Below are 14,880 nucleotides of genomic sequence, written 5' to 3' on the forward strand. Positions count from 1 at the left end.
ACGATTTAGTGATTAAGAGGTGACCTTTGAGTGAGCAGTTGCAGGAGAGTGGTGGAGGTGGCAGCTAAAATGCAAGTGGCAGAAGGGATGATTAAGTACTAAGAGAGTGAAGACAGCAAAGGGTAGACTGGTCTTGAAATAGACGCTAGGAGAGACCTGAATACCCATCATAGGCATTAGAGAAGGAGCCAGTGGGTATTTGAAGACTTGTGTGTGTGTGTGTGTGTGTGTGTGTGTGTGTGTGTGTGTGACAGACAGACAGGCAGACAGATGGACAGACATTCAACAGGGAAGTGGGAGGAAAACTGGAGGGAACAGGATAATAGGCACAAGTAGAGAGAGCAAGAAAAAGGGTCAAGAAAGGTGAAAATGGAGAGAATTCTTGAAGCCTAGAAAAGGGTAGATGAGAGAGAGTTCACAATATATTACCTAAATCTTCCCAATAAAACAGGAAGATTGGTTACCTGCAAAAGCAGGGCAGGGTTGGGGAGGGGTAAGAAACCAGGTGTGGTGGTACAAGCCTTTAATCTCTGCTTTCAGGAAGCTAGAGTTGATGAGTGACTTGAGCCTGAGAGTTCTGAGTAGCAGTGAGCTAGGTGTTCACACCAAGTCTGGCACCAATATTGTGAACCCCCAAGAAAAGGGGGCACCCACTTAGAAACAGAGCATTTCAAAATTCCTATGCTGCTCAACCCAGGGATCACTATACTTCTGGGCTAGGCAAGATAGGGAGACCCAGTCACACACACACACACACACACACACACACACACACAGAGACACACACACACACACACACACACACACACACACACAAAGTTTTTTAATTTGAAAAATAAAAGTATAGGAATAGGGTTGGAAATTTGGAGTGGAAAACAGAAAATGCAGAATGGCTAGTAATGGGAGTAGGATGGGGAAACAATCAGAAATAAATAAAAGAATTGCCATATGTAGGTGAGAGCACAGTTGTAATAAAACCAGTCAACATGATAGGTCAATGACTTCCTCAGGCATCAGAGAAGGTGAATGGTAGACATGATTGAAGGTTGAGAACAACAGAACTCCTGAAGAGCAGATGATCAGTGCAAGGCATTCATGGGTAGAAAGATGCCCATCTTTGACTATGGATAAAATTGTGAAGGAAAGAAAATAGGGGAAAACATATTGAGATGGAACAAGTAAGTGGAGGTCACTTTGAGGATGAAAAGCAGGTTTAGGAGGAGTGAGGCAGTGGGAGGGGCAGTAGAAGAATAGGAGATTATGATCAGAGAGAAGAATGTCAGAGGTCTGGATAATGAAGGTGGAACAGTTTTGGGTGATAATAAGGGCCAAGGTGTGTCCAGCCCTGTAGATAACTGAGGTGGAGGAGAGGCAGATATCACTAGAGTTTAGGAAGATGATGAACTGGGAAGCCATTGCATTAGAAGGGTCTTCGTCTTTGTAGCCTTACCACCTAACACAGTGTGTGGCACATAGAAAATGTGCTCAAGAAATGTTTTCACTGACTAGCTGATTGACCAATTGATTGGAAGGGTCATCCACATAAATTTTAAAGTCACCAGAGATTAATTGGGCAAGAACAGCAGAAGGACAGGTATGCAGTGTTCAAGGATGAGACAAAGACTTGTTGATCAACTTAACTATTGGACCAAAATTGAAAAAAGAAAAGTGAGGCCAGAAACTGGCTGATGAGCTGGAAGAACAAGAGAGAATGAAGGAATACAAGTCAGAATAAGAATTAGGAGGCGTGAGGCAGTGGGAGGAAGGGAAGGATGGGTGATTTTTATCAAAGAGAGGTTTTAAGAATTCTAGATAATGATGACAAAACAATTTCAGGTAATAGTGACACATACTGATGTCATCACTCCTGTGGGTGGTTGAGGAAAAGTAAAGACAGATATTGTGGGTGCTGAGGAGGTTAATGAACCAGGAATCAAGGGTCTTTAAAGGTTTACCAGCATGACTTTTGAAATTAAACAAATATAAGGGCAGGGATTGGGGTGAGGTAGAATATTGTAATCCTGACACTGAATTCATTGGGATTTATAATGATCTGAATGCCAATAGATGATAAGATCTGGTCACAGTGATATAGTTTGGATTGTCAGATGGCATAAAATTCAAAGAAGAAGGGGATCTGACTTGACATCAAAAGGTCTAAGTTGAAATCCTGGATCTGCCATTTACTATCTACATTACCCTGGGCAAGTCCTTAACTTTAACTTTCTTGGCCTCCATTTCCTCAACTGTAAAAAATAACAGGGTTGGGCTAGATGACTTCTAAGGCTGCCTCTAGGTTCAAAGTTACAACCCTCTGATAATGGCAGAGGGAGAACTAAATAGCCATGATATGAGCAAAATCAAATATATGCCAACATCCCTGGAAAGAGAAGAAGACAGTGATGATAAATGAAGGTCCTTCAAGAGAAAGTCAGGTTTCCCTGAGAGCTAGGAAGTGGAAGGAGTGTCAGAGGAAGAGATCTAAAATAAGGAGACTAGGACAGGGCTGATGGAGTTTTGGAGTAGGGGTGTAGTTTTCACCTTTGAAGATAGACTTTCTGAATCACAGGGAATAGATGAGCAGGGGGAAGGGGGTTACTTTTCCCAGAGCATGGGATGGGATGGGGAGGGAAGGACCACAAAGAAGGTAAGATTCATCAGCTCAGAATTCTAATCAGAATGTTGGTACAAAGGAGCCTTTGAAAATCATGGAATCGTACATTTAGAGCTGAAAAGGGCTTCAGAGGTTAACTAATCCAGCTATTTTTATAACATTTTTATTGCTATCTTTTGTTTTCCCATCACCTTTATTTCTAAATTCATCTTTCTCCCTCTCTTACCCAGCAAGTCATCAGCTATAACAAAGAAAGGGGAAAAGAGTGGGGGAGAAGCATTTCAGTAAAACTAAACAATATATTTAATAAGTGTGACAGAATATGCAATGTTTCACATCTATAGTCCCCTATCTATGTGAAAAAGGGTGAGAGGTACATTTTTCCTTTTCTTTGGAGATAAGCTTCCAACCCTCTTATTTTATAGAAAAAGAAACTGAGACCCAGAGAGAGGAAGTAATTTGTCCAAAAGCACACAGGTAGTAAGCAGCAGAGCCAAGATTCAAATAGAAGACCTCCTGTCTGAAATCAATCATTCAACAAATGTTTATTGAGTGCTTCCTATATTCTAGGGACTGTGTGAAGAAGCGCCAGTGAAGTAAATGTCAAGGGGACTGGCACATGCTCTGAGTTCTATCCATTTGGAGGAGAAGACCCCACTTCCTGGTAAGTCATGATAATGGGTAATAGAAGTGCCTTGAAGAGACATTAGAACATGAATAGACATTCTGTTACTGGTTCCAGTCATCCAATAACTTGGTGAATGGCAGACACTTTGCGTACAAAACTTGAATTAGGAGTGTCTTCAAAAGTCAACCAGTGTTTTGGATGTTCTTGAACCAATGGGTCTCTGCCCTCCTTTGCTGATGGCAACCAGTGAGAGATGACACCATAAAGGGTCTTCTCCCTTAGGATCAACCTGTAGCCCAATGGATATGTCATGGTATGTTTCTTTTGTTTTAGATAAAGGGATTGAATAACCTTATGAGTTTCAAAATGTCAGGAGAGTGAACTCTCTGATCATCTAGGATTCCTGGAGTTCAAGTCTGTGCCAGGTTTTGCTTTATGGGACCATTTCTATGTAGAAACTAACCTAAAATTTCAGCCTATTCTCTCCAAAGACCAAGTTGGTATGGAGAGGATGTGTCCCTGAGATACTGGGTATAAATACTTGTTTTTCAGATTGCTATATGGAGGGCGCAAATAACTCGTGGTAAAAGCTAAACAGCAATAATATTAATTAACAAATAATATTTTATATAATTCCTACTATGTACCAGGCACTGTGTTGAATATAATTATACTTGATGTTAATTATAATTGATGTTAAATAATTAAATAGAACAGGGATGCTAGTAATTGTTGGCGGAGAGTTGGGAAACCACAATCAGTGAGGACTCAAGCCAATAGCATTAGAGGAAATTGATTCCAAACTTTCAGGGTCCCCCTGACACCCCTGAGGGATAATGTATGGCCTGGCTTTGAGCCAGAGGATATTTCCTATATAAATAACTCTAAATCTGGCTCTCTGTCCAGTGTACCATAATTCATGGGAGTGAAGGGTGGACCATTATACCCCAAGAGAATTTCAGGTCAAAGAGATGATTTTTTAAATGGGAAAGAAGGGGACCTAGAGGTACAAAACCTCAGACTATACTACAAAACAACAACCATCAAAATGATTTGGTGTGGTCTAAGAAATGGAAAAGTAGAACAATAGTATAGATTAAGTAAACAACATACAGAAGAAGAGAAATACAGAATCCTAGCATTCTATAAATCCAAAAATCTCAGCTACTAGATTCACTATTTGGGGGTGGGGGGGACTACTGGGAAAATTTGGGAAATAGACTAGCAGAAATTAAGTACCATATCTTGATCAATGTCACCTGTAAAACCCAGTGGAATTGTGTCAGCTATGGGAGGGAGTTGGGGGAAGGGAGGGAAAGAATATGAATCTTGTAACTATGGAAAAAATTCTAAATAAATTAATTTAATTTAATTTTCCAAATTAAAAAAAAGGAAATTAAGTACCATATGTAGAGGCAAGCATCTTATACCATATATCAAGATTAGGCCCAAATGGATATAATATATAGACATGCAGGGTAATATCATAGGCAAATTAGAGAAACAAGAAAGAAATTACCATTAAGATACTATGGTTAGGGAGGCAGCTAGGTGACTCAGTGGATTGAAAACCCGGCCTAAGTCCTGGGTTCAAAACTGGAATAAGACACTTCCTAGCTGTGTAACCCTGTGCAAGTCACGTAACCCCCATTGCCTAGCCCTTACCACTCTTCTCTACCTTGGAACCTTTGCACAGTATTGATTCTAAGACAGAAGGTAAGAATTTTTGAAAAGATTCCATGGTATGGGGAAGGGGTCATAATAAATGAGAAGAAAGAATGATAGAAGGTAAAATGGATCATTTTAATTATGTAAAATTTTTAATTTTTTTATATAAACAAAACCAATGCAGCTAAAATTAGAAAGGAAACAGTTAACTAGGGGAAAAAAATCTTTACAGCAAAGTCTCATTTCCAAGACATATAAAGAACTAATCTAAATTATAAAAACAAAAGGCTGTTCCTTATGCCCAAAGAGCACTAAAAGTCTGTCTGCCCTTTGATCCAGCCATAGCACTGCTAGGGTTATAACCCAAAGAGATAATAAGGAAAAAGACTTGTATAAGAATATTCATAGCTGCACTCTTTGTGGTAGCAAACAGTTTGGAAAATGAGGGGATGCTCTTCAATTGGGGAATGGCTGAACAAATTGTGGTATCTGTTGGTGATGGAATACTATTGTGCTCAAAGGAATAATAAACTGGAGGAATTCCATGTGAACTGGAATGACCTCCAGGAAGTGATGCAGTGTGAGAGGAGCAGAACCAGGAGAGCATTATACACAGAGATGGATACATTGTGGTATAATCCAATGTAATGGACTTCTCTAGTAGTAAAAATGAAATGATCCAGAACAGTTTGGAGGCATTTATGAGAAATAACGCTATCCATATCCAAAGGAAAAACTGTGGGAAAAGAAACACAGAAGAAAAACAACTGCTTGATCACATGGGTCGATGGGGATATGATTGGCGATGATCATTCTAGTGCAAACAGCAGCAATATGGAAATAGGTTTTGATCAACGACACATGTAAAACCCAGTGGAATTGTGTGTCAGCTATGGGAGGGGGGAGGGAAGGGGAGAAAAAGAACAAGACTCTTATAACCAAGGGAAAATATTCTAAATTGACTAAATAAATTTTTCAAATTAAAAAAAAAAAAGGCTGTTCTTCAATAAATAGAAAAACAATCAAAGCACACGGACAGAAATTTTTCAGAGAGAAAGCTATCACCAAACATATGAAAAATGCTAATCACTAATAATAATGCAAATTTCCAGTAATTAGAGAAATGCAAATAAAAGCATTTCTGACATTCTATCTCATAACCATCAGATTGGCAAAGATGATTGAAAAAAAGTGTAATGATAAATATTTGAAGGACTGAGGGAAAACAAATGCACTGCTGGTAGAACTGTGAATCAGTATAGTCATTCTAGAAAACAATTTGGAACTGTGCCCTGAAAGTCACTAACCTATGTGACCCAGTGAAACCACTCTTGAGGCCTATACTCCATGAAGATCAAACAAAGAAGTGAAGGGGTCATATATACAATAGCAGCTCTTTTTCCAGTAGCAAAACCCTGGAAATGTAAGTGATTCTCATCTATAGGGGAATGGCTAACAAGTTATACCATAAGAATGTAATGGAATATTATTGTGCCTTAAGGAAGAATGAAATTGCATATTTCAGAGAAGTCATAAACTTAGTGGTAGTCTCTTGGTGACCAAGAATGACTATTGTCTTTGTGCAGTTTCATCTACGGTGTACCCTCATATGGCTTTGAAGTCCAAAGGCTGAGGCGCAGAGTGTGTGGCACATGGGGCATGGGACGCCAGTTGTTACAGGAGGTGCAGTTGTGGCCTGGTGTCGGCGTTCATGCGCAGCGGCAAGACGTCGACGTCGCTCATCTTCAAAGGTGGTGGCAGCATGGTGAATGTGGGTTCGCCAGCTGCTTCTGTCAGAGGCAGCGAGTTCTAGTTGCTTTGGTGTAATACCAGCCCACTTCAAGTTGGACTTTAGCTGATCCTTGAATCTTTTCTTTGGTCGGCCTTGTTTCCCGAGTCCAGCTGACAGTTCACCATAGAATACCTGTCTTGGTATTCGCTGTAGGTCCATGCGGATGACGTGTCTGGATCATAGTAGCTGGGCTTTGAGGACCATGACTTCGATGCTGGTGGAGTTGGCTCTGTCGAGGACTTCCTGATTGGTGATTCGGTCCTGCCATCGGATGCTCATGATTGACCAGAGGGAGCGTTGGTGGAATTGCTCCAGCTGTTTCACGTGCTTCCGGTACAGTGTCCATGTCTCGCAACCTTACAGGAGCGAGCTGAGGACCGCTGCGTTGTACACTTTGAGCTTCGTCGCAGTGCTTACACCGCTGTGTTGGGGGACTTTGCAGCGCAGCTGCCCGAGTGCCTGGCTGGCCTTTTAGATCCTGGCATTAATCTCGTGGTCTAGGGACCTGTCGTTGGCGATGGTGCTGCCCAGGTACTTGAAAGTGTTGACGTTAGAAAGCTGCGTGCCATTGATTGTAATGCACGGCTGGTTTGTTGGCCTCCCTGGTGCAGGTTGGAACAGCACCTCTGTTTTGCTGAGGCTGATAGTCAGGCCAAACAGTTTTGTTGCGGTGGAGAACCTGTCCACAATGGTTTGGAGATGATTTTCTTGGTGGGCCATGAGAGCACAGTCATCTGCAAAGAGAGCTTCCAGGATGAGTCTCTCTGTTGTCTTTGTTTTTGCAGTCAGGCAGTGAAGGTCAAATAGTGAGCCATCCAGTCAGTATTTGATGTAGACGCCCAGGTCTAGATCCATCACAGCATGTCGTAATACTTGGGTGAAAAATAGGTTGAATAGTACCAGAGCGAGGACACAGCCTTGTTTCACGCCATTGGAGATGTTGAAGCGATCAGAAGTCTCTCCACCAGATAGGACTTCCCCTGTCATGTCGACATGAAAGAACTGGATCAGTTTGACGAATTTTGCTGGGCAACCGAGCTTGCTGAGGATCACCCACAATGTGTCCCTGTTCACTGTGTCGAATGCCTTTGTTAGGTCTATGAAGACAATGTAGAGACTTAGGTTCTGCTCAAGGCATTTTTCCTGCATTTGGCTCACCATGAAGACCATGTCGATGGTGCTGCAATCTGGTCGGAAGCCACATTGTGATTCAGGCAGGTTCTGCTCTGAAACAGATGACAGGAGTCTGTTGAGTATAACACGGGCAAGGAGCTTTCCAGCAGTGTAGAGTAGTGAGATGCCTCTGTAGTTGTCACAGGCTGCTCATGAGCCTTTGTTCTTGTATAGGGCTAGTATTTATTTTGGAAACTATAGGGTGTCTCTTAATAACACGATTGTTCACAGCTCTCAGATCCTAGACAAATCAATAGAGATGCTTGCCATTGAGCCCCAATTTTGGCTTTTTAACAGGCAGGATGGGTGTATTGTATTCAGATTTCCCAGAAATTATGATGCCTTGGGCAATCAGTGAGTTCATTACTGGTATAATGCCATAAATTGCCTCCTTTGAAAGAGGGTAGTTGGGAATGGAAGTAGGTGGGCTAGATTTTGTTGTAATTTGGACAGGGACAGCCAATTTAAAAAAAACTAATAAGAAAGAAAGAAAGAAAGAAAGAAAGAAAGAAAGAAAGAAAGAAAGAAAGAAAGAAAGAAAGAAAGAAAGAAAGAAAGAAAGAAAGAAAGAAAGAAAGAAAGAAAGAAAGAGGAAGAAGGAAAAAGAAGGTAGGGAAGGAAGGAAGGAAGGAAGGAAGGAAGGAAGGAAGGAAGGAAGGAAGGAAGGAAGGAAGGAAGGAAGGAAGGAAGGAAGGAAGGAAGGGAGGGAGGGAGGGAGGGAGGGAGGAAGGAAGGAAGGAAGGAAGGGAGGGAGGGAGGGAGGGAGGGAGGGAGGGAAGGAGGGAGGGAGGGAGGGAGGGAGGGAGGGAGGAAGGATGGAAGGAAGGAAGGATGGATGGAAGGAAGGAAGGAAGAAAGGAAGGAAGGAAGGAAGGAAGGAAGGAAGGAAGGAAGGAAGGAAGGAAGGAAGGAAGGAAGGAAGGAAGGAAGGAAGGAAGGAAGGAAGGAAGGAAGGAAGGAAGGAAGGAAGGAAGGAAGGAAGGAAGGAAGGAAGGAAGGAAGGGAGGGAGGGAGGGAGGGAGGGAGGGAGGAAGGAAGGAAGGGAAGGAAGGAAAAGAGTGTCATTGAGACATCTTTTATCTTTTATTTAATACACAGAAGAAACAGAAGGAAGGCTAGAAAGTTGTAGCTTTAAACACTACAAATTTAAAGAGTAAAGAAGCTACACAAAATATAATAGACACATGCAGTTTCAATTATATTTTTTTCTGTTCTAATATGTATATGGAAATACTTTTCTTATTTGGTATTTCTTAAGTTCAGAAATAAAAACAATTTTTTAGTAATAAAGAAAAAGTCCTCAAAATGAGGTAATTTTATTAAGTAATTATGAGGAGACAGAAGCTTAAGTGGTTATGTGGGCAAAAATTTATATTTATAAAGCAATGGTGGACTGCTTAACTTCTCCATCTGGGTTTAACATAGTGTACCACCCCCAGCCTAACGACGGAACAATGACTTCTTGAAGTCTGAAAGTTCAGAAGACCTGAAGCTGTCTCCTTTTGCCCCAAGTGTATATGCCACATATTACAGGCAGACAGCCATGCCATGTGGCTACTGCCAAATCCTACGTGCCCAAAGGGATTTACATATGGGAACTTTACCATGCAACCAACATAAACTTCCATGAATGTCCCAGCCCCTCAGTGTTATCCCTAGAACCTAAGGGAAGCAGTAGTAGCCATCCTCTGGGATCCTGGCCCAATAGTAGGAATGAGACTTGAAAAAGTAGCACTGTTGTGTTATCCTCTCTACTCTCCCTTAGGGTCAGATGAACTGGCCCCCCTCTTCACCTAAAGATATTGTGGGTGACACATGTAAAACCCAGTGGATTTTCTCATTAGCTATAGGAGAGGGGTGGGAGGAGGGGAGGGAAAGAACATGAATCATGGGAAAATATTCTAAATTAATTAAATAAAATTTTTCAAATAACAATTAAAATATTGTGGGTAACTTAAAGTGTCAAACATCAGCAGGGCTGGGAAAACTTGGGTGAAAGTTGTAGTATTGAGTCATGGCTTCCTTCCCAATTTGGCCCCTGTCCCAGGCCAGGGTCAGCCTATCCTAAAGCCCCAAGTTTCACCCCTCAGGTCAGGGATTGCTTCCTTAGCTTGAAGCTAAATGTTTTCTGCTGCTTCATTTCTGATTTCCTTTAAAGGCAAGCTTTCCCTCACTATGGTCAAGTAAGCCTAAGCCTGGGGGGGCCTGAGTCATGACAGACTCATAGTTTAGTCTGTCAGCTTCTTCCTCTGTCCCAGTTCCACCCTAAGAGAAACTCGCCTGTTAGAGACAAAGAAGGAGGTGTGGTTTCAATCAAAAGTCTAAATAATGAAATGGGGACCCCCTAGACTAAAGGAGGAAACTTGACCTCAGATGTGGAGAGGCCCTAGTCTGAATTTGTGGAACATATAAGAAATTATTTTAAAACATTTGAGCTAGAGTAGAATCGGGGGCACATATAAGAAATTATGTCAAAAAGAACTTTTGAGCTACAGTGGTTCAGATTTCAGGTCTCACACTCACCTCTCACTCATAAAATTCCATTCCCCATATCCCACATTTATATCTAGTCTCTGAGGTAGCACTGGGGCCCTAGCACCAGGACTTGATTCTAAATCCAAAGCTATAATTAAATATGGCAGAGTTTTGAACCATGGATGGGAACACAACGTGCCTCCTTTTAACCATTCCTTCATCTTAAAGAAGGGAGAAAAGGGAGACTCCAGGCCTCCAAAGAATCTGTACCAGGAAAACGAACAGGCAAGAAGCCTATTTCTCTAGATTAGGTTCAATATAGGCAAATGGGTAGACCATCCTTCAACCAGCCCAAAGGTCCCCAAAGCTGCCCTTTCTGAGGACTTTTTTCTCTAAGGAAACAATCAACAAATACTTGAACAAACAAACTGACAGGCCTCTCACCTCCTAGTCAGTTAGAGGCATGTCTATCTCAGGCATGTGAAGACTGCTGGCCAAATGGGTGGATGAGAATAATTTGTTCCTACTGCCATGAAGGTAGCAGCAGAGGACTTTGAGATTGGTCAGACATGGAAGATGCCAGAGTCATCCTCTGCATCCTGGGCCGTTGCTAGTCATCCTGACTTTTGTTATGTTATGCCACTGGACTTTGATGACTCTAGAAGAGACAGGCTGATGACTTTGTGCAACTCTGACTCACTTAAATCCAATTCACAAACAAGTCAAGACTTCGCCCCATGATGACATTGGTTCTCTTCAAAAACAAAGGATAAACAATAACTGTTCCTTTGTTGAAGGCACTGTGGTAGTCCCAGAAGATGCAAAGACAAAAATGGAGCATTCCTTGCCCTTGAGAAGCTTCCATTCTCTCAGGGGAGACAAGATATGCAGATACAGAATAAATGTAAAATAAATACAGTCCTTAGAGAAGTGGGCACTGGAAGGCTGTAGAGGGGATCAGGAAAGGTATCAAGCAGTCGATAGAGCTTGAAATAAAGTATGGGGTCTAAAAGGAAATAAAAAATTCCATGGGGCAAAGGGCAAGAAGGAGAGCATTCCAGGCATCAGGGATAACCATTGCAAAGGCTCAGATATGGGAGCTACATATAAGGAACATCAAGGACAACCAGGCTGAAGGGTAGTAATGAACAATGGAACTGGAAAGGAGTTTACTTCTCTGGACCTCTCTTGGAAAAAAAGGCATCACAGGGCCCCCTATATCCACCTCAAATGAATCTGCCTTAGATTCCAGAATTTTTGGTTATGGGTCTGTTTAAAGTAGAGTACATTGTGTCGCTGAAGTCAGTCCCTCTCAATGAGGTTGCCTGGGATTAAAGATAGGAAAAGTGGGAAACAAGCATGTACATGTCTGTCTAAAGACAGACCTGTCTGTAAACAAATATGTGTGTCTCCATTTCATATCTGGATTTCACATTCATATGACTCTGCTTACCAGGGATTGCCCATGTTCAGGAACATTTGTTTCTAGTAACTGGTGACCTAATGGACAGAGGACTGAACTTGAGTTTGAGTCCTGTATCAGACATTATCTAGATGTGTAATTCTGGGCAAGTCATTTAACTTCTCTCAACCTCAGTTTATTCATCTATAAAATGGAGGTAATCATAATGCCTCCCTTACATCATCATTGTGAAGGTCAAATCAAGATAGCAAAGTCCCTTGCCAACTATAAAGTCCTATGTAAATACTATATATTGGAAAAGAATAGGTTACTTAACACCAACTGTCCTTACCTCTCTTCTGCCTTAGAACCAATACTTCAAAGACAAAGGGGAGACAGAAAGAAAGAGAAAGAAAGAAAGAAAGAAAGAAAGAAAGAAAGAAAGAAAGAAAGAAAGAAAGAAAGAAAGAAAGAAAGAAAGAAAGAAAGAAAGAAAGAAAGAAAGAAAGAAAGAAAGAAAGAAAGAAAGAAAGAAAGAAAGAAAGAAAGAAAGAAAGAAAGAAAGAAAGAAAGAAAGAAAGAAAGAAAGAAAGAAAGAAAGAAAGAAAGAAAGAAAGAAAGAAAGAAAGAAAGAAAGAAAGAAAGAAAAGAAAGAAAGAAAGAAAGAAAGAAAGAAAGAAAGAAAGAAAGAAAGAAAGAAAGAAAGAAAGAAAGAAAGAAAGAAAGAAAGAAAGAAAGAAAGAAAGAAAGAAAGAAGAAAGAAGCGGACCATAAGATGACTGAGGAACTAGGAAGCATTAATTTTCCCCTTGAGTGACAGGGACTAAACAAACTAGAAAGGATTATCTTAATGCACAGTCACCTGGAAATCCAAGCATTTAATTTCCCCAAACCCTGCTGCCTCTCTCCCTGACTCATCTGAGTCTGGGGCACTTTCACCTGCCTGCTTCATTCCTGTGTTTCTGGTCCCAGCCTCCCCAATCTAAAGATGAGAAACTGAGAGGGTGCTGAGAGGGTGCCCATGACTTGTAATCAGAGTCACAAAGTCCCAAACTGTGTCTGGGTGGGGTGGTGGGATGCTTCTGTGTGGGAGTCAGCCCTGAGAAGGAAGGAGTCAGGAGAAATTCCCAGTTCCACACATTTCACCCTTTTCAGGCCAGCGTCCCCGAAATCTCTCTGAGCATGGCCCCCTTCTCCCACCAGAGAGACTCCTGGCCTCACCATCATTCTCCTGCTGGCTCTCTCCCTCTCTGAGCTTGTCCAAAACTAGAAGAGGATTTTCAAAAGACTTTCACTAGCAACAACTTTCCAGAGAATTAGCCCTTTTCCTGCTGGCTGGGGAGACAAGGGGCTAATTCAGAATGCTGTGTAGCTGTGTATATTTTGAGCTTCCAGTTTTTGCATATTATTACTCCCTTTAGAGTGAGTTCCTTGAAGGCTGAGTCTGTTTGTTTTTCTTTGTAACCCCAATATCTGGCATCGTACCTAACTCCAGTAAGTACCTAATTTTTTACATTTGTTGACTGAGTGATAAACATTTGAATTGGACAGCCATTCAGGAATTGGTGTCAAAATGCTTAATATTTTATTCATTCATTGGGATTAAAAAAAAAAACTATTTTATTATGGGGCTGGTGGGCATAGGAGTGCTGGTGTATTTCTGGGGATGGGCCCATGCCCTCGCCCATCCAAAGGGCTCCCTATGCTCTGCACCTTTGCTAAAGGTCCTGCTTTATTTCCTTTTCTATGTATGTTGTTCATTCTGTATCCCCTAGAAAAATATAAACTCTTTGAGGACAAGACAACTTTGTTCTTGTCTTTATATCTCCACCACTTGGCACCTTTTGCTTAATAATATGAGTGGATGTTGTTGAATGCAACAGGCCTGGGCAGCTTCTTTAGACCTCGTGTCCTGGCAGAGCTGGGATCTGGGGCGAACAGGGGCCAAGAAACAGTTCTCTAGTGTGCTGGAAACTACCCCGAAGACACCGCTCCCTCTTGAGAAAGAGCCGCACCCAGCTCTGGCCCATTCACAGAGACTGGGTACGGTTGATAAGAAAAACAAAACAACTTTCCAAATTCTAGGGCTGGATTCTTCCTTCAGGTCCTAAAACCTGGGGGGACAGAGGCTGACTCAGCCCCACTCCCTCAGCCTGGTTCCTCATCTCCTTGTCTGGGACTTTCCCTCGACCTCCTCACTTGTCTGCCCATCCATCCCTGCTTTGCCTATTTGTAACCTCCAACAAAAAGCCCATTGATGGGGGCAGAAGGGTAGCTCAGTGGATTGAGAGACAAGAGGTCCTAGGTTCAAACCCTGGGCAAGTCACTTGACTGACCCCCATTGCCTAGCCCTTACCACTCTTCTGCCTTGGAGCCAACACACTGTATTGATTCCAAGCCGGAAGGTAAGGGTTTAAAGGGGGGGGGGGGAAGCCTGTTTATGGGGAACAAGGAGAAAGACAGTTCTGGGCTCACTAAGGTTCTTGAGCCTCCTAGCACAAGGTAAGTTTCCCCCAGAAGAAGAGAGGAGGCCCTCATTCTTCTCCCAACCCCATCTGACTGAGGGAGCTTGACTGCCTCAGAAAACCCCTACTTGGAGACTGAAATAAAACGTTACCCCCAGAGAACCCGCAGGCTAAAGGTAACAGTCCCCAACCTCTGGGAACCCCCAATTTGAGGGGGAGACACTGCCCCACCCTTGGGAAGCCTTTGTCTTAGGGGGAAAGCTTCCAGGTCACATTAGTACTTATGTGGGTGTAGAGGGACTCCTGAAAGGTGTATGACAATGGGAGGAGGCCCCTAGAGCCAGGGTGGGAACTTGTTGAGTGAGGTCAAGATATGGGGGTGAGCCTTCTTCCTCAAAACAGATCCACACCCAGAACTGGGGGTGTGGGGAGTGGGAGGGAGAAAGAAGCACTAGATGGCCTCTTAGTGCCCCCTGACTAGGGATATGGGCTTGGGTCTTCCCAGGACCTACTCAGTGCTCTAAGAGTGGTTCAGCCCCCTCCTGCTCCATTGGAGGAGGGGGAGATAAAAGATGGAGGTCCACTGCTCCCTGAGGAGTCCTAGAGGTTCCTAAGGTTGTGAGGAACCAGACTTCCACCTCCTCTGAGGGGCTGTGCCTCAGT

This window comes from Monodelphis domestica, chromosome 4, assembly GCF_027887165.1.
Source record: "Monodelphis domestica isolate mMonDom1 chromosome 4, mMonDom1.pri, whole genome shotgun sequence".
Taxonomy (NCBI): Eukaryota; Metazoa; Chordata; class Mammalia; order Didelphimorphia; family Didelphidae; genus Monodelphis; species Monodelphis domestica.